Here is a 19,778-nt window from a genome sequence, read left to right on the forward strand (position 1 = left end):
CCAAGAATCCCTCCACCAAGAAAAGGTCAATGGTTTCTACCTCTAAACAAACAGGATGACTCTTGTGATTGGAGGAAATGTGTACTATTTTTATTTCTTTCTTAAATAAAAACCATAACATTTATGGTCTTTATTTTAATCCATGGCCGGTTACTGTTTAAGAATTAAGTTAAAAATATGATTTTCACCTATTAGATTGGTTGAAAACTTAATAGATTGATAATATATATCCTATATAAGTTTTTATGAAAATTACCACAGCCACTACACCATAGCTATGTGCTGGCAATTTCACAGTATCTACTTAAATTAAAAGTAAGCAGAGCTGATGATTCCACAATGCCACAATTAGAAATCTATCTTACAGAAATGGAAGCCCAAGTGTTTTAATATTATAGATATATACATATATATGTACATATATATATATAATTATATACATTAAAACATTTTATGTAGCAGCAAAAATAATGGTTTAATCTGCATTTCCCAAGATAGAAAAATGGATAAACCCATTATATCTACTTTATAACCAATGAAATGTTTGTAGGTATGCTTCATTTACTGGTTTAGAAATATGTCTACAATATATTAAAGAAAAAATATAATTGCAAAACCATAATGACATCATATTTAGAAAATATGTTCCAGATAAACTTCTATATAAGCTTAGAAATGTTATAAACCACTAGCACAACTGATTAACACGACACACTTAAGAAATAGGAATCATGAGAGACTATGGACTCTGAAAAACAATCTGAGGGGTTTGAAGTGGCGGGGGGGTGGGAGGTTGGGGTACCAGGTGGTGGGTATTATAGAGGGCACGGATTGCATGGAGCACTGGGTGTGGTGAAAAAATAATGAATACTGTTATGCTGAAAATAAATAAATTAATAAAAAAATAACTCAAAAAAAAAAGAACAAGTAGGAATGAAAGAGGATGAATGACCACATTTTGCACATTTTGTTCTAAATTGCTTAATAACCAATTCATCCCTTATGGCCCTGATTCAATGTACTAGGGATCAAACTTGTCTATTGAAACAGGCTGGGCAATGCACTTAGTAGTTCTCTGATGACAGTGTAGTTTATGCTCCAGAAAACTCAGTTAAAACTTCCAAAAAACACAGCCATTTATATTAAGCCCATTTAGGTTAAACAGAAAACAAATGAAAATCAGAATAATGTGAATGAAAGTAAAATATCTTCATGGCTTGGGTTTTTTGGTCCAGTTCCAGTGATGGCAATAAAATGATAGAACTGTGTGTTCTACAGTCTGGATCTTCCTTACATAGCTGGAATTGTGATAGCATCTGAGTCTTAAATCAGGGTGCTAAGGAAAACATCAACTATAATCAGGCTCAGATCCTGTTCTAGAGGGAGACCTAGTAGGTGCCATAAAAAGTCAAACTATAAATGGTCTATTTGCATGTAACACAAATATTTTAAAAGGATCTATTTTGGGGACCTCTCTAAAAACTGTGGGCTCATGATTCAAATGAGAAATAAAGTATTTTACAAATAGTATCCAAACTGGCCTATGGCAGGCTTGTGACAAAGCCTGGTTAGAATCCTTTAGTGTGACCAAGATGTCCATGGGATTGCATTAATTATATTTACTACACACAAATCTTATTCCCGCTTCTAATGGAAAACATAGAGGGGGGAAAAATCAATGAGGTAAACAACAATAGAGGAAAGCGTAAGATATATTCAGAGAACAAAAAAGTACTTAACATTCTGGGCAATTACTTGCCAAAAAGAAGATCACTTCTATTCCTGGTGGTACATATATAAAACTTGTGCCTTTTGAGATATAAAGATGCAATGAGCTTCCAAAAGTGGACATAATGACAGGAAATAGGTGATGCTGTGCATGGTACCACTGCAGAAGGTATTGATGGTCCTCTTGTACATATGTTCAACACCTGGGATAGTGCAGAGGGTTGATTACAAATGGAAATAAACAAGTTATCACAAAGCCATGCATCAGGACTGATGGATATCACCCTTCCAGTCAAGTATTCTACTGTATCCATGAAAAACAATTCCTATGAGCCAGATACTAAGTATCTTCCAACTACAAAAACCAGATATATTTACAGTAGGAAAACAACAAAAACTTAATTTTACTTCCTCAGCCCATTTACTGTGATTTAAGTACCAATATTGTATTCCAAATTATTTTCATGTCATTTACACACCCATACATCCATTCTTTGAACAACCATTTCTAGTGTTAACTTCACAGTGTTAATTCATATACCAGTCAAAGGTTAAAAAATAAAAGATAATGGTACAAGAAAATACTAATAATCTGCCCTGTAAATTTCATAGGAATCTTTCCAAAAACCAAACCCCATTATCACAGTACCCACATTATCTATTCTTCCTGCTTTCCCAGAAGTTTATTGTGCTGCTTTTGATAGCTTTAACTAGAAGAAAACTTCTACATCCTTAAGTGTTGCTTACATACAATTGAGAATACTAAAACTTTAAGTTAAACTATAACCTCAAAATAATCATGTAGGTCCTATGAGGTTTGATGAAAAATAAATTTACTGTCAAATAACTCGAAAACTTAACTATCAATATAGCCAAAAAAGATCTCTTAAAGATCAGAATATACACACCTCAGTGTCCTTACCTGTAGACAGTTTCTTTGATCCTTGCTTATGAAACATGCTAGAAAAGGAAAGGAAAGGAATAAGGAAAAAGGGAAGGGGAAGGGAAAGGGGAAAGAAAGGAAAAGAAAAGAAGGGAAAGGGAAGGGAAGAAAAGGAAAGGAAGGGGGAGGAAGAAGGAAGGAAGAAAGGGGAGGAAGGAAGGCGGGCAGGCATGGAATGAAGAAAGAACAGAGAAAGGGAGGAAGGAGGGGAAAGAGAGAGAGAAGCTTGAAAATAATTGAAAAATATCTTCATTCATCAAATGAAAGGGTGTTAAGGATCTAACTTCTTAACATTAATAATAGAATAGAATATTCCTCAACTCCTGTCTATCTACCTTACCTAAACACTGATAATATTACCAATACACTAAATTATTCATCTGGAAAAGTATTTTAGCTTTCTGCTATCATTAAGACCCACATAATTTGCAGCAAATTGTACTTCCTAATGGCTTTCCTTTCTAGTGCCATTTTATCCTCTTTTCACTTTATTCCTCACCTGCCTGACTTCCTTGTCTCCATTTATCCATCCATCACTAATGCATGTACTTCAAAACATTTAATATTTAAATGAATTTAACATTTACTGAGTGTACCGACAGAGATTATAGTCTCTGCACAACATCACATTTTATGATGAGTATATTAAAAGTAGTAAATCAAAATCTACACAATCTATGTATCAACACTGCATCAAAATTTAATGCCTTTTTAAATCTATTCCATTCCATATAATTGGCAATCACTCCACAATTTGATAAACCTATGATTTTCTGGAATTTATATATGGTTTAGAACCTTAAAATATTACCAATTTATTCTACATCAAAAAAGAAACAAATAATACACCAGTGTTAGTGATTCTTACCAGTACTTTTGAAGAACGAAGTCCACAGAAATGAGAAATAAGTACAAGAATTTGGATTGATATAGAAATGTCAGATATTGAAGCATCTAAAATGTCTCAGTTCTTAAGCTGGTAACACCTCAGTTAAAACTGTGGAAAATATGGGAAAATTGTCATATACCATGATCAACATAAAATACTGATGGTAAAGTTGACTCTTGGATCAATCTCTTAAGAGTCCCCCAATTATTAAAATATAAAATGGAAACATAGAAAACAACTCTCATATTTTCACTATAGTTGGTTTTTGGTTTCTTTTTGTTTTGTTTGGTACTTTAAAAATACGACTATCACAATACTTTGAGAGCGCAATCACTTAATTTTTGTAAAAACTTGTAAAAAACAAATTAGCCTATATCCCTCAACAGTTGCTCCATTTTTTAATCCAAATTTAGATACATCATTTTATGATATTAGTCTATTCTTCCAGTAACAAAATTCCTATACCATCCCTTCTTGAATTAAACCATCTATGCATCCGTATATCTATTAATCCACCCTGAAAGAATCAATGATATTATCACACTCACACAAACCATTTATGTATGCATTGATCCTTACATTCATCATTAATGTAGCCAGCCATATGTGCACCTATGAATCTAAACACCCATTTATTTGCAGATGATGCCTGCATCCAACAATCCATTCTAGAAACCACTTAGATTCTAACATCTATGTATCTAAACAACTATACCTTCACTGAACATTAAGTCCACCAATCCATATATACCTCTGTCTTTCTGAAACATTAATTCTTTATTCTTGCATTAACAATCCACTTAAGATTCTAGTTTTGATTCATTCTTTCAGTCATTCAATTCTGCACTGATTCATCCATTGTTGTACCCTCAGTTACATAAAGCATTAGTTCATTATATCTACTTTCACAGCTGACTTTTAAAGTATCCCATCTTACATTCCTTCATCCACTAATTTTTATTTTATTTGTGTATTTATTTGATAGAGACACAGTAAGAGAGGGAACACAAGCAGGGGGAGTAGGAGAGGGAGAAGCGGGCTTCCTGCTGAGCAGGGAGACTGATGCAAGGCTCAATCCCAGGACCCTAAACATCATGACCTGAGCTGAGGGCAGAGCCTTTAACCCATTGAGCCACCTAGGTGTCCCTAGATATTATTTATTTGTCAGAGAGAGATCACAAATAGGCAGAGAGGTAGGTAGAGAGAGAGGAGGAGGCATGCTCCCTGACAAGCAGAGAGCCTGATGTGGAACTCAATCCAAGGACCCTGAGATCATGACCTGAGCCAAAGGCAGAGGCTTAACCCACTGAGCCACCCAGGCACCCCCCATGACATAATCTAAGTTTTACTACCTAAGGAACGAAAAAATGCATGAGTGTTTAAGACTTAAAATGAGTTTTAGGCACAACTCTCTATAAATAGAAAAGTTCTGTACCTCCCTTGGAGGATATTTCCTACATTGCTTTCTTAAAGGCTCTTTCTCTCTGACAAAATCTTTAAAAAAATGAATACTTTAAAAAAAAAAGGAAGTTCCTATGTCTATTTATCAAGAGTAGGAAAAGTGAGATGTAACACGCACATCAGTAGAAATCACCTCCGGATAAGAGCGCACAACTGAGAAATACTGGACTTTGAGCTAGATGAATCTTTTTTTGTTTGTTCCCAATGAGAAGGACACACAATTTTACGTGTAAATACAAAGTAAACTCATTATATGAAGTCTGAGAGGTGTCCTATGGTAGATATTACTATTGATTCATGTTCTACTCTCCCTTTGAAGACATGGGAGAAATAGTTTGTAAATCCTCTAAGTTTAGAGACGTGTATATGATTGATTTTACCCAAAACAAAATCTAAAATATTATTTCTCAAGTTATGTAATTTTCCAAACATCTCCAAGTGACAATAAACTCTTATGTTGTGATCATAGTGACATGAGAGAATCATGGTCTTTCTGGTATTTGGCCTATCAGTGACTGTTATTGAACCCAGGACACCTAGCAAATTCTTGTTGCAACAGTCTTTAAGAATACATCCTCGTAATTTAACATAACCGAAATTTATGAATTAACCTTTCCTGAATCAGTCTACCCATATATTCTTTCAGGGATATATCCATCAAATCATTCATCGTTATAACCATCTATTCATCTGTTCATTTCACATTATCAGTGTACATCCACATGTTTCTTATCCATACTCCTTTCCACTCTCACATCAGAACTGAGAGTAGTAAATAGGTCCTAAATTATTTGCTTAAAATGTGCATCAAATCAGTCTGACCACAGGATTAACCTCAAATGACATCTCTACTTTATAATCTTTGCAAAGTTATGATAAGAACTGGGTGCTGTATATAAGTGTTCAATCACTATATAGTATACCTGAAATTAGTATTACACTGTATGTTAGCTGGAACTTAAATAAAAATCAAAATCTGGGGGCGCCTGGGTGGCTCAGTGGGTTAAGCCGCTGCCTTTGGCTCAGGTCATGATCTCAGAGTCCTGGGATTGAGTCCCGTATCGGGCTCTCTGCTCGGCAAGGAGCCTGTTTCCTCCTCTCTCTCTCTCTCTTTGCCTGCCTTTCTGCCTACTTGTGATCTCTCTCTGTCAAAGAAATAAATAAAATCTTTAAAAAAAATCAAAATCACTAAGTAAAAATAAAATAAAATGAAATTTTTTCATAGAACCTCAGGTACCTCTATTATGACTTTGCAGTATTGGCCAAATGCTTCAAGAGCTACCGTGAATCATTATGAGGGATTGGGTAAATGAGAGTGGGAGATGAAGCAAGAAAAACTGGATGCTGAGAAACAAACTGAGGGTTTTGGAGGAGAAGAGGGTAGAGGGAATGGTTGAGCCTGGTGGTGAGTATTGAGGAGGGCACATTTGAATAGAGCACTGGGTGTGAGGCATCAACAATGAATCTTAGAACACTGAAAAAAATAAGATAAAATTAAAGTGTTTAAAAAAATCATTCTGAGGGAAAACAAAAGGAGAGAAGAGCTCAGGATTTTGGAAATATTCATTATCCCCAGTACCAAAAAAAAAAATGCTGTCTTTAGATTTACACATTTTTTTTTATCTTCAGCATATTTCTTTTAAAGAAATACCAAATCTTTTCTTTAGAATATTAACAAAACCACCAATCGCTTGAATTGTTACCTAAATCAAAATGTATCCAATCCTTTTATTTCTAACTTATTGCATTAAAACAGCATTTATTTTGTAGGACATTGAATATAAGAATTAGCTATTCATAAAATTCTGTAAATAGAATTTACAAATTCTATTTAATTCTTACAAAAGACCTGAACTGTTTTCAGATACTACCCAGGCAACAGGAACAAAGAACATTCACATAATTGTGATGATAAAAATCATTGTTTTGGACCACCTGCATGGCTTGGTTGGTTAAGTGGCTGTCTTTGGCTTGGGTCATGATCCCAGAGTCCCTGGATGGAGCTCTGAGTCAAGCTCCTGAATAAACCTTGGAGTCTCCTCCTCCCTTTGTCCTTCCCTCCCTAATCCCTCCCACACAAGTGCACACACTCTCTCTCAAATAAATAAGTAAAATCTTTCTTATAAGCCATCATTTTGTAATCATCACTTCCTACATCCCGACACTTATATCTTATTTATACTTATATCCCAGAAATTATTCCATAGTACCTTATATGTACTTACCAATCAATTTTAAGATTACATATTACTACAAGATGTATAATGAATTTGCCACAAATTAAATAAATTCACTAAATACTCAATCCCTATCCATGTAAGTTTTACGTTCTACACTACCACCATCATATGGTTTTACCAGATTCCCCTCCCTTCAGCTTGCTGAAAGAGAATGTTGTCAAATATCTGGACTTACTGGAAATCTAATAGCTGAGACATTTATTATATCCTGTTTGTATTGTTAATTATAATTATACTTAGTATAAACAAATCCAAGGATACTTCCATATCAATTTTTACTCCTTCCATGACTATTTAGTCATAGGTGCCTGGGCTGCTCAACCCCAGCATCACGGGATTGAGTCCCACATGGGCTCCCAGCTCTGCAGGGAATCTGCTTCTCCTTCTGACCTTCTACCCTCTCATGCTTTCACTCTTCCCCACTCTCTCTCAAATAAATACATAAAATATTAAAAAAAAAGTAAATGACTTGTCCTTAGATTTTTTTTGGTAGTTTTCTACCCCATATTAGGATCTATCTGTATTAGAAGATTTCAGCATTCTTATATTACATATCCTTTCTTAATTATCATTTGGTGTTTGCTTTGCCTATTATGTTATTTTAACATTATGAAATTCATCACTTCTTTTCTTAACAATTCTAGAATTTTAATAATAAGGATTTAAATATCCTTCACTCCTAGGTTAAGAAAATCAGCATGTTCTGTAATTCTGTAATTTCCTCAGTTTAATTTAAACCTCTGAGTCACGTAAAATCCATCCTGCTCTATACTGGAAGAAATGCATCAAACTTCATTTTTCTGTATTTGGCTAACAACTCCCTCCAGTGATGGCAGGTAATTCTATTGCACTTTCTATGTCCTAATGAACCTGTAAAGTTCTTGATTTTCTGTACTATTGCATTACTGTGCATTCATGTGTAATACATTTCTTCTTTTTGATGTTCAATCTTAAGATAAACTTGGTGGCAGTTATCACTGCCAATTTTAAGACCTCAACTCTCAATATTCTATCGTTTGCAGTAATAGATATAAGGAACAGATCTATTGAGAACAAGATTCTTCTGTAACATATTTATTGCAGATATAAATATCTGGGGGCCCCTGGGTGGCTCAAGGGGTTGAAGCCTTTGCCTTCGGCTCAGGTCATGATCTCGGGGTCCTGGGATCAAGTCCGCACCTGGCTCTCTGCTTAGCAGGGAGCCTGCTTCCTCCTCTCTCTCTCTCTCTCTCTGCATGCCTCCCTGCCTACTTATGATCTCTGTCTCTCAAATAAATAAAATCTTTAAAAATAAAGGAATAAATAAATATCCAAATCACTCTAGAGGAAACAGACAGCCTGTATATTTATATGTTCTTATAAATATAATGCTATCCTTAGCCTAGAAGAGCCTTTTATTTGAAATACAGACCTATTCCAAATTTCCTTAATACTTCTGTCTTCTGTTTCACCTTAATATCAATAAATATTGCTTAAATGATTACCAGACATGTGATTATTTAATAGAGCAGAAGATGAAAAGAAAACAATAATCGAAGAAATCATACTGTTAACTTTTTTAGAAGCTAACAAGGTCATTATTATTTTACTCATATGTGCAATTTAAGAAAAAAAAAGGGGGATAAACAGAAAAAAAAAATGTCTTAAACCTAGAGAATCGTTGGTTACCAGAGGGATGGTGGGTAGGAGGATGGTGAAATAGCTAAAGGCAAATAAGAGGACACTTATTGGGATGAGCAATGAGTAATATATAGAATTACTGAATCACCATATTGTGCACCTGAAACTGGTATAATACTGCATGTTAACTACACTTGAATAAAAAATTACACTTAGGGGCGCCTGGGTGGCTCAGTGGTTTGGGCTGCTGCCTTCGGCTCGGGTCATGATCTCAGGGTCCCGGGATCGAGCCCCGCATCGGGCTCTCTGCTCCGCAGGAAGCCTGCTTCCCTCTCTCTCTCTCTCTCTCTCTCTGCCTGCCTCTCTGCCTACTTGTGATCTCTGTCTGTCAAATAAATAAATAAAATCCAAAAAAAAAATTACACTTAAAAGCTAACCAAAGGCAACTTATGAATACACCTGAAAATTTTTTACTTTCCCCTATTCATCACTTATCTGCATTAGAAATTGTTTCCCATGAAGAAATGACTAGGTCTTCCTGAACTTTTTCCTAATCAAAACCTTTCATGCATTTTCTATCCATGAAGACCAGATATGTGAGATGAAAAGCACATTCAGTGTAGAATATTATGTGACTTGTACTCTGAAAGAAATCTGAGAAGGTGCTATCAACCATAACTAAAAGAAATTAAACAGTACTTTCTGGGTGCCACTTGATAAAACATATGGACCACAGAAAAACACAAAATGACAAAATAAGATCCTCTACTATCCTTACGAACTAGTTTTCAGAAAATAATTCAACAAATTGCCACTGCAAAAATGGTATTGGATTAACTAACAGCCAACACATTTACTTGATTCTCATACATTTTATTAATTTTTATTTGCTAATGCCCTCCCTCTTCTTAAACATATGAAAATATTCATGCAACCTACAATCTTCCAGTAACATATGATGTATTGACCTTTATACTGAGTTTATGATGAACGTTGCCTACAATCTTTAAGAACATAAAACTAGGGGTGCCTGGGTGGCTCAGAGGGTTAAAGCCTCTGCCTTCGCTCAGGTCATGATCCCAGAGTACTGGGATCGAGCCCCATATCAGGCTCTCTGCTCAGCAGGGAGCCTGCTTCCCTTCCTCTCTCTGTCTGCCTTTCTCCCTACTTGTGATCTCTGTCAAATGCATAAATAAAAAATCTTTAAAGAGTTAATACTTATTCTTCTCAAACTATTCAAAAAAAAAATAGAAAAGAAGCAAAACTGCCAAATTCCTTCTCCATGGACAGCATCATCCTGGTAACAAAACTAGACAAAGAACCCACTAAAAAAGAGAACTACAGGCCAATTACCCTGATGAACATGAATGCAAAAATTCTCAATAAAACAGTAGCAAAACAAACCCAACAATAAATTAAAAAAAAACAATCATTCACCACAATCACATGGGATATATCCTTGGGATGCAATGTTGGTCCAAAATTTATAAATCAATCAAACTGATAAATCTACACTGACAAAACAGAAGAACCATATGATCATTTCAATAGATGTAGAAAAATGATTTGACCAAGTAAAACATCCATTCATGCTAAAAAAAACAACCTTCAACAAAGTAGGTTTAGAGGAAACATACCTCAATATAATAAAAGCTATACAGGAAAAACCCAAAGCTAATACCTTCGTCAGTAAAAACAACTTTTCTTCTACAGTCAGGAACTAGAGAGGGTTTCTCACTGTCACATGTTATTTACCATAGTACTAGAAGTCCTAGCAACAGCAAACAACCAAAAGGAATCCAAAGTGGAAAGAAAGGCAAATACTTTTCACTCTTTGCAGATGACTTGATACTCTATATTGAAAACTCAATTAACACCACCAAAAACCTGCTAGAACTGATGCACAAACTCAAATAGTCAAGTCACAGTATACAAAAATCAAAGTACAGAAATATGTTGCTTTTCTCTATGTCATTAATGAAGCAGTAACCCTAGAGAAATTAAGAAATCAATCCCATTTAGAACTTCACCAAAAGACCACATTAACTAGAAATAAAGCTAACCAAAGAGGTGAGAGACTATTCACAGAAAACTATAATATATTGATGAAAGAAACTGATGAAAACATAAAGAAATGGAAAATCATTCAATACTCATGGATTGGAAGAACAAATATTGTTAAAATGCATACAGTATCCAAAGCAATGTACTCACTTACTGTCATCCCTATCAAAATACCACTCATATTAGAGCATGTTGGTGGCTGGATGGGGTAAGCCTCTGCCTTTGGCTCAGGTCATGATCTCAGGGTCCTGGGATTGAGTCCCGCATCAGGCTCTCTGCTCAGCTTGGGAGCCTGCTTCTCCTTCTCTCTCTGCCTACTTCTGACCTCTCTCTCTCTTTATCTCTATCAAATAAATAAGAAATCTTTAAAAAAATAATACTACCTGTATTTTTCACAGAGCTAGAATAAACATCGTATAATTTGTATCAAAGCACAAAAGACCCTGAATTGACAAAGCAACTTTGCAAAAAGAAAGCAAAGCTGGAGGCATCACAATTCTACATCTCAGGTTACACTGCAAAGCTCTAGTAATCAAAAGGTTGTCGTGTTAGACAAAAATGGACACATAGAAAAGTGGAACTAAAAAGAAAATAAACCCACAGCTATATGATTAATTAATCAACAAAGCAGGAAATCATATCCAATGGCAAAAAAAGTCTCTTCAATAAATATAATGGGGGAAACCGTAGACAGCAACACACAAAAGAATGAAACTGGACAACTTTCTTACATTGTACACAAAAATAAATTCAAAATGGATGAAATCGCTTAATGTGAGATCTCAAACAATAAAAATTCTAGAGAACACAGGCAATAAATCTGCTGATATCAGCTGAAGCAACTGTTTTTCTAGGCAAGTCTCCTGAGGCAAGGGAAACAAAAGAAAGAATAAACTAACATTAAAATAAACACATTAAAACACATTTAAATAAACACATTAAAATAAAACAACACATTAAAATAAAAAGCTTCTCAGGTGCCTATGGGGCTCAATTGGTTAAGCTTCCAACTACTAATTTTGCCTTAAGTCATGGTCTCAGGGACATCAGATCTGTGCTGAGCATGGACCCTGCTCCATGGACCTCTCCATTTCCCTTCCACTCACTCTAACTCTCCTGCTCTAAAAACAATAAAATATAAAAAAAATAGAAAGCTTCCATACAGTAAAGGAAATAATCAACAAACTAATGAGCAACATAACGAATGGAAAAAGATATTTGCAAATGACACATCTGATGAAGAATTCATTACCCTAAATATATAGTCATATAACTAAACACTCAAAAATCATAATAAATAGCAAATATATGAACAGACATTTCTCTAAAAAAGACATACAGATGGCCAAAAAACACATGTAATAGTTTCAAAAGGCAAGTATCCTGATATTTTCCAAATATAAATAGAACATATTATTTTTATAAGGAATTACACATTAACAAGCCACGTGGAATGGAATGCATCATTATTCAAGTGCTGATTTGAATGTAACTATTTTAAAAACACATTACAGGGGCACCTGGGTGGCTCAGTGGGTTAGGCCTCTGCCTTCGGCTCGGGTCATGATCCCAGGGTCCTGGGATCAAGCCCCGCATCGGGCTTTCTGCTCTGCAGGTAGCCTGCTTCCTCCTCTCTCTCTGCCTGCCTCTCTGCCAACTTGTGATCTCTGTCAGATAAATAAAGAAAAAATCTTAAAAAAAAAATAAAAAAAAATAAAACCACATTACATATGAATAGTATTTTTTTTAAGATTTTATTTTATTTGACAGAGATCAAGTAGGCAGAGAGAGAGTGGGAAGCAGCCTCCCTGCCAATGCAGAGATTCAGGGCTCAATACCAGAAGGCAGAGGCTTTAACATACTGAGCCATGCAGACATCCCTGAATAGTATTTTTTTTTTTTTTAAAGATTTTATTTATTATTTATTTGACAGAGAGAGATTACAAGCAGGCAGAGAGGCAGGTAGAGAGAGAGGAGTAAGCAGGCTCCCTGCTGAGCAGAGAGCCCGATGTGGGACTCGATCCCAGGACCCTGAGATCATGACCTGAGCCGAAGGCAGCGGCTTAACCCACTGAGCCACCCAGGCGCCCTAGTATTTTTTTTTATCTAGAAATACCTCAAAGTACTTTATATCCCCCTGTGATACACTATAATGATTTTACTATATATTCTTCACCAGGTAGCATAATGATCATCCTTTAGAAGTAATGGGACCCCAAATGAGGAAACCCAACAAAATACATTGAGAAGACATTATAGAAGCGATGTAAGCCTTAATTATTATTTCTAGGATAAGACATGAGAAAATCTAAGTACATATTCACCTTCTATTTTCGACATAGTTAAGAAATGATCATGAAACATTGACAGAATGGTCAAATATTCAACATGAAAAGAAACAAGAAGAAAATTGAGGTTAGGACACCAATAGCAGGTCATATTAATAAGACTAAGATGGTCCCTATTAAAGATAGAGATACAGACCTATAACAATAGTGAACCTGTCACAATTACTTATAGTGCTTTGTACATAGGAGACTCCTCTTTCCATGTACCCGTCATGTATTTAAAAGTCTGAGCTATACTTTTGCTATGGTCTAACACAGATATATATATCTAAGGTATATATACATATACATATATATACATATATATATTCTATATATAGAATATGTATATATTCTATATACAATATAAAAATGTATATAATATTCTATATATAGTCTATATAATTCTGTAATGTTTATAGATAGTTACATAGGTATGTGCCAGAGAATACAGGAAAGAGAGAATACCTCAAGGTAGAAATAACATGTGTATTAGTCATAACAATGAACTTAATACACTAGAAATAGTGGATAAAATCAATAGGAATATAAAAGAAACAGAAATATTAAGTTCCTGTCTTAAGTCTTCACTTCCGAATGAAATGAATTACAAAATATCAAGTATCTTTAACATATTTAACACATGAAACAAAAAAGCAAGAGAAAATGTCCTATATTAAAAGAGAGAAAAAGATTTAATATGAAGACTAGATTACTATAAATAACCAAATATAAGATAAAAATGGCCTAGATAAAAATGCACGGTCCCAGCTTGGATCCAGGTTTTCCAATTCTTATGGTATCTTGGGACCCACTCACACATTTACATGAGAATTTATTTTTAAACTCATTAAGGGATTCTACTTAATAACACAGTAATAGACATATTATATTATAGTTATTTAAAATTCTTTTCTAATTGCATGCAGAAAATTCAAGATTGAAATTTCTTGGAATTTGTAACTTTCAAAATATGGCAAAATATTGAAAATTATTCATTTTAGTTGCTCAGCATGTTTAAGTTCATTATTATGATTTTATATATATATGTAATTTTTTCTTCCACCATCATATCTATTTTATGAACAGAGAGAGAGAAAAGGAGCAGATGCAATAGCAGGCAGAGGTAGAAGGAGACACAAAGAGAGCACAAGCAGGCAAAGTGGTAGGGAGAGGGAGGGAGCAGCAGGCTCTCTGCTGAGCAGGAGCCCAATGGAGGACTGAATCCCGGAACCCTTGGATCATGACCTGAGCTGAAGGCAGAAGGTTAATCAACTGAGCCACCCAGCTGCCCCTGAATATGAAAATTTTTATAATAAAAAGAACCCAAACTTCAAAGAGTTCAACATGATAATACCCATGACTCCTAGCAAATTCCTTAAATATATACCCAAATGAAATGAAAACAGGGACTCAAGACATTTTCACACTAATATTCCTATCAGCATTATTCAAAGTGGACAACCATAAGCCGAACTATTATCTAAGTGTTAAAAAAAAAAACTAGTAAAACTGGACATATATATACTTTGGAATATTACTGGGCCACAACAATAAATGAAGTTCTGAGGCATAACTTATTTCCTAACTACCATTCCCTATAAGGAACCAGGTATCCTCAGAGAAATTACTGTTCCCATAACTAGAACAAGAGAAAAAATAAACCCAGATACTGTTAGATGGCCAGAAAGTATATGGTCCTCAGAAAAGGACATATGGATCCAGAAGCCAAATTAAGACAGAGGCCAACTAAAGAGAGACCTGACTTGCCAAATGAGGGAAAATTTGATTCAAGAGTAATGAATTTAACCCAAATGACGAGTAAGAAATGTCCATGTGTCCACACTGAATTGAATAATCCAAACTTAAATGGGGGACAAGGAATAACTCTTAATTATAGTACAAAATTTCAATTCTAATTAATAAAATGTAGGACTGACAAATTTTTAAAAATCGAAATTTGCATTTTCAACATAGTATCATGTCATCTTAGAGGAGTGAAAGTTTGACTTTTTCTTTGCCGATTTGGATGTAACTGTTTTTGTTGTCTGATACCTGAGGTTAGAACTTCCAATACCGTGATGAACAATAGTGATGAATGTGGACATCCCTGTTGTGTTCCTGACCTCAGGAGAAAAACTCTCAGTTTTTTCCATTGAGGATGGTAATTGCATAGATCATGGAATTTAACTATATGGCTTTTGTGATAATGAGGTATGATCCCTCTATCCCTACACTATAGAGTTTTAATCAAGAGAAGATGCTGTATTATGTCAAATGCTTTTTCTACAACTATTGAGAGGATTATAGGGTTCTTGTTCTTTATCAATGTGGTTTTTATCACATTGACTAATTTGCAGATGTTGAACCACCCTTGAAGCCCCAGAATAAATCCCACGTGGTTGTGGAGAATAATCCTTTTAAGATACTGTTAGGTCCTCTTAGCCAATTACTTATCAGATAAAGGGCTAGTATCTAAAACCTATAAAGAACTTCTCAAACTTGGGGCACATGGGTGGCTCAGTGCGTTAAAGCCTGCCTTCAGCTCAGCTCATGATCCTGGTGTACTGGGATTGAGCCCTCTATGGGGCTCTCTGCTCTGCGGGAGCCTGCTTCCTCTTCTCTGCCTGTCTCTCCGCCTACTTGTGATCTCTTTGTCTGTCATATAAATAGATTAAAATCTTTATCAGGGGCACCTGCTTTTGGCTCACGTCATGATCCTAGAGTCCTGGGTTTGAGTCCCGAGTAGGGCTCTCTGCTCTGCTCAGCAGGGAGCCTGCTTCCTCCTCTCTCTCTGCCTGCTTCTCTGCCTACTTGTGATCTCCCTCTGTCAAATAAATAAATAAAATCTTAAAAGTAAAAAACTTATCAAACTCAACACCCAAAACAAAAAAATCCAGTCAAGAAATGGGCAGAAGACATGAACAGACATTTTTCCAAAGAAGATATATAAGTGGCCAACATGAAAAAAATGCCCAGCATCCCTCTGAATCAGGGAAATACAAATCCAAATCACAATGAGATACCACCTCCCACCACAATGGCTAAAATTAACAAGTCAGAAAGTGATAGATGTTCCCAAGGATGGGGAGAAAAGGGTTCCTACTGTTGATGAGAATGCAAGCTGTTGCAGCTACTCTGGAAAACAGTATGGATGTGCCTCAAAAAGTTAAAAATAGAACTATGACCCAGCAATGGGACTATTAGGACTATTAGGTATTTATACAATTGATACAAACAGAGAGATTTGAAAGTACACCAACACTGCAATGTTTATAGTAACAATGTCCTCAAAATCCAAAACATGGAAAGTGCCCAAATGTCCATCAACAAGTAAACAGATAAAGATGTGGTACATATATACAATGGAACATTATTCAGCCATAATAAAAATTAAAATTTCATGATTGGCAACAATGTGGATATAACTAAAAAGTGTTATGCTAAGCCAAGTAAAAGTCAAAGAAACACAAATACATGATTTCACTTGTATGTGTAACTTAAGAAATAAAACACGATCATAGAGGAAGTTAGGGAAAATTAAAATAAGACAAAATCATGGTGTGAGACAAACTCTAAGAGACTCTTAACTCTAAGAGATGAACTGAGTGTTGCTGGAGGGGAGTTGGGTAGGGGAATGGGGTACCTGGGTGATGGGCATTAAGGAGGGCACAAGATGTAATGAGCACTGGGTATTACATGTAATTGACAAACCACTAAAATTCTACCTCTGAAACTAAAAGGAAAAAAAGTGTTTTGTCAAAAGAAATCACAATTTGTCAAACACCATTGTGTATTAATTATTACAAGCAACAATAGTCTAAAATTTGCAGATAAGTATAACAGTATTTATAGTATCTTCTCCAACATACTTGCTACGTAACACTGTAATCAAAGTTACATCACTAGTCACAAGGCGTATCAGCATTATGTGATCTCTAGTGATGATCTGAGAAGGGAGTACCATTTCTGTAGTAATCTTATGCACAACCTCAATTTCAATGACAAAAATCACACAAACCCATATGGAGTTATGTTAATAAATATTCTGTAGACTCTTCAAAAACATCAACATTGTGAAAATAAAAGAAAACTGGGCATCTGCCCCAAGCAAAGTGGCATTAAGGAGACTATGACAACTATATGCAGTGCAGGATTCCACTTTCAGTCATGGATTATAAAAATATCAGTTAACAGGACTATACCAATTTCCTAGTATAGGTAACTGTGTAACACATATGAAAGATTTAATACAAGAGGAAGGTAGAGAACAATATACATTTTTGTAAGCTGAAAGTTATTTGAAAATAAAAATTAAGCTTTGCGCAGTGGCAGTATCGTAGCCAATGAGGTTTATCCGAGGCGCGATTATTACTAATTGAAAATAAAAATTAAAAAATTATTGCTAATACTTCTGGTTTTCAGTTGATAAAAAAATAATACTACAAATATATTGATAGAACAGGTAAACCAAATACAAAAACCTGACAAAAGCAGAATATAAGCTATTTATTTAGGATATTTTCAGAAATTGCAAAGAAAAATTCTAGCAATAGGGAAATATTTACGGATATATATGCACAATAAATAGACCTCCACGTTCATACATACACAAAGTATAGCTCAAGAATGTTCATTTTTAGGAAGTTACTTTTTAGCATTATCAATAATTATAATGGCATGTGTGATCACCTATAATCACCTATAATATGTGACAAATATAAAGCATTTTACTAAACTGTCAACAAATTTTGCATAAATGCCCAGGATAGCAAAGTTACCTAAAATGACCCATAAGTAAATGAACCTTAAAATAGTAAGACTAATATTCACTGTCAAATAAGCGAGAGCTGTTTCTGCTTCCATATTTCTGGAAGAACCATGAATTAGGAAAGAAAGGCAAAATTCTGGAATTTTAATGAAATGTCACTAGGAAAGTAAACAAAAATGGCTCTTTATGAAAATAAACTAGTAGTACTATTCCCGTAACTACAGTAACAAAACTATGAAATGACTGGGAATGAATTTAAAAAACCACACCAGCAGTTTCCCAACAATTTGATTAAAAAAAAAAAAAGACAGACATACCTTGCAGATGGATAGGAAGACTCACTTTTAAAGACATCTATTCTCTCCTAATTAATCTATTAAATTTGGTGCAAATGAAATTAAAACTGCATTTTTCCAACTTGCAAAATAATTTTAAGCATCAATTGAGAGAAAAAAATGTGATTATAGAAAGGGAATATTCTGAAAAAAAAAAGAGAAATGAGATAGATCTCAATGGAATAGACAAAATCATCAGTAACTTTAAAGTATCAAAAGACAGTAAGGCAAACAAATAGAGATGCAGATGATTCTATGTGGGAATTTCTAAGTAACTATGGTAGCATTTAGCTAAGTGATAACTGCTTAAATCAAGGTAAATAATTTCACTGGGTAATGGTTTAAAACCACAGTAACAATTAACGGAAAAAATGAAATGACAGAGTGACAAAAAACAGAATACAAAGAATGCATGAGAGTGATGGACACATATCTGAATAAAAACACAGAACTCAAAAGGCATAAAGCAGAGCACTATATTTGAAAACACAACTTTTGTACAACCAAAACATCACAGTAAAATGGTGATGAGAACATACAGTATGAAATTTGCAATGCATGACAAATGGTTAACATACTAACATACTTAGTCATAAATCATCTTAGAAACCATTACAAAAACATTAATATTCTGAGGGAAATGAAAAAAAAAAACAACAGAGGAAAATGAAAAAACAAGTGACTAGTAAGTTTTAAGGATATATGAAGATGACTGAACTGAACAGTTTAAGAGAATAAAAGCAGTTTTTTGTAACACCACATTGTCAAAGATTAAAATTCCGAAATGTAATGTTTGTACTATTTAAGATCATACGGAACCTCTCTGGGTAATAACATCTCCACCATTCAAGCTCCTGAGATTTAGTCCAATGTCATAAAAACAGTCAACATGCCTGGTTACAATTCCCTCCAATGACACTCTAGTAATTTTCAAACTTGAGTTTTCTCAGTCCATTTTTTCTGATCTGCGAGGAGTATCCACTCTAACACATGAAACAGAAGTCTCCATACATTATTAAGACTGTTTTTTGGATTTGAAGATGGTAGCAGAAGCAATAGCATCAGTTTTTCTGTTTAGTCACCACCTGAGAGACATATTGGGGAATGGTTAAAAATCAGAAACATACTTTTTTGTAATTATCACTAGGAGCTAATAAAATTATGTACAATGAAATGCAACATCCATTAAATTGTGAAGAAAAAAACAGATGGATAAAAATTACTTTTGGAATTTTCTAATAAGGCTGAAGATGGTAACTACACTCACTGTGTTGACCATTACATAATGCACAGAATTATCTATTCACTATTACTATTCACTACTGATACACGTGAAGCTGATGTTAACATTGTCAACTTAAAAAAGCCAATTACTGGTATTCTTTCTTCTCATACCTTTC

At 34.7% G+C, this 19,778-nt stretch overlaps 1 long non-coding RNA gene across 3 annotated transcripts in view; it reads right to left on the reverse strand.

Moving 5' to 3' along the window:
• Positions 1-1,693: 1,693 nt before the first annotated feature.
• The window catches only part of LOC309867601, a 39,771-nt gene continuing 21,686 nt past the window's right edge, over positions 1,694-19,778 (reverse strand). Inside the window, exons 6-9 of one of the 3 annotated variants that reach the window (XR_014313261.1) lie at positions 18,361-19,463; positions 3,540-3,668; positions 2,651-2,688; positions 1,694-1,931 (exon numbers count right to left, since the gene is read on the reverse strand). This is a non-coding gene — a long non-coding RNA (uncharacterized lncRNA). Of the gene's footprint in view, positions 1,932-2,650; positions 2,689-3,539; positions 3,669-18,360; positions 19,464-19,778 lie in introns of those variants that run through there. The other 2 variants (XR_014313260.1, XR_014313262.1) reach the window with 2 other exon arrangements.

The sequence above is a fragment of the Mustela nivalis genome (genome assembly GCF_964662115.1).
Source record: "Mustela nivalis genome assembly, chromosome: 6".
Classification (NCBI taxonomy): domain Eukaryota; kingdom Metazoa; phylum Chordata; class Mammalia; order Carnivora; family Mustelidae; genus Mustela; species Mustela nivalis.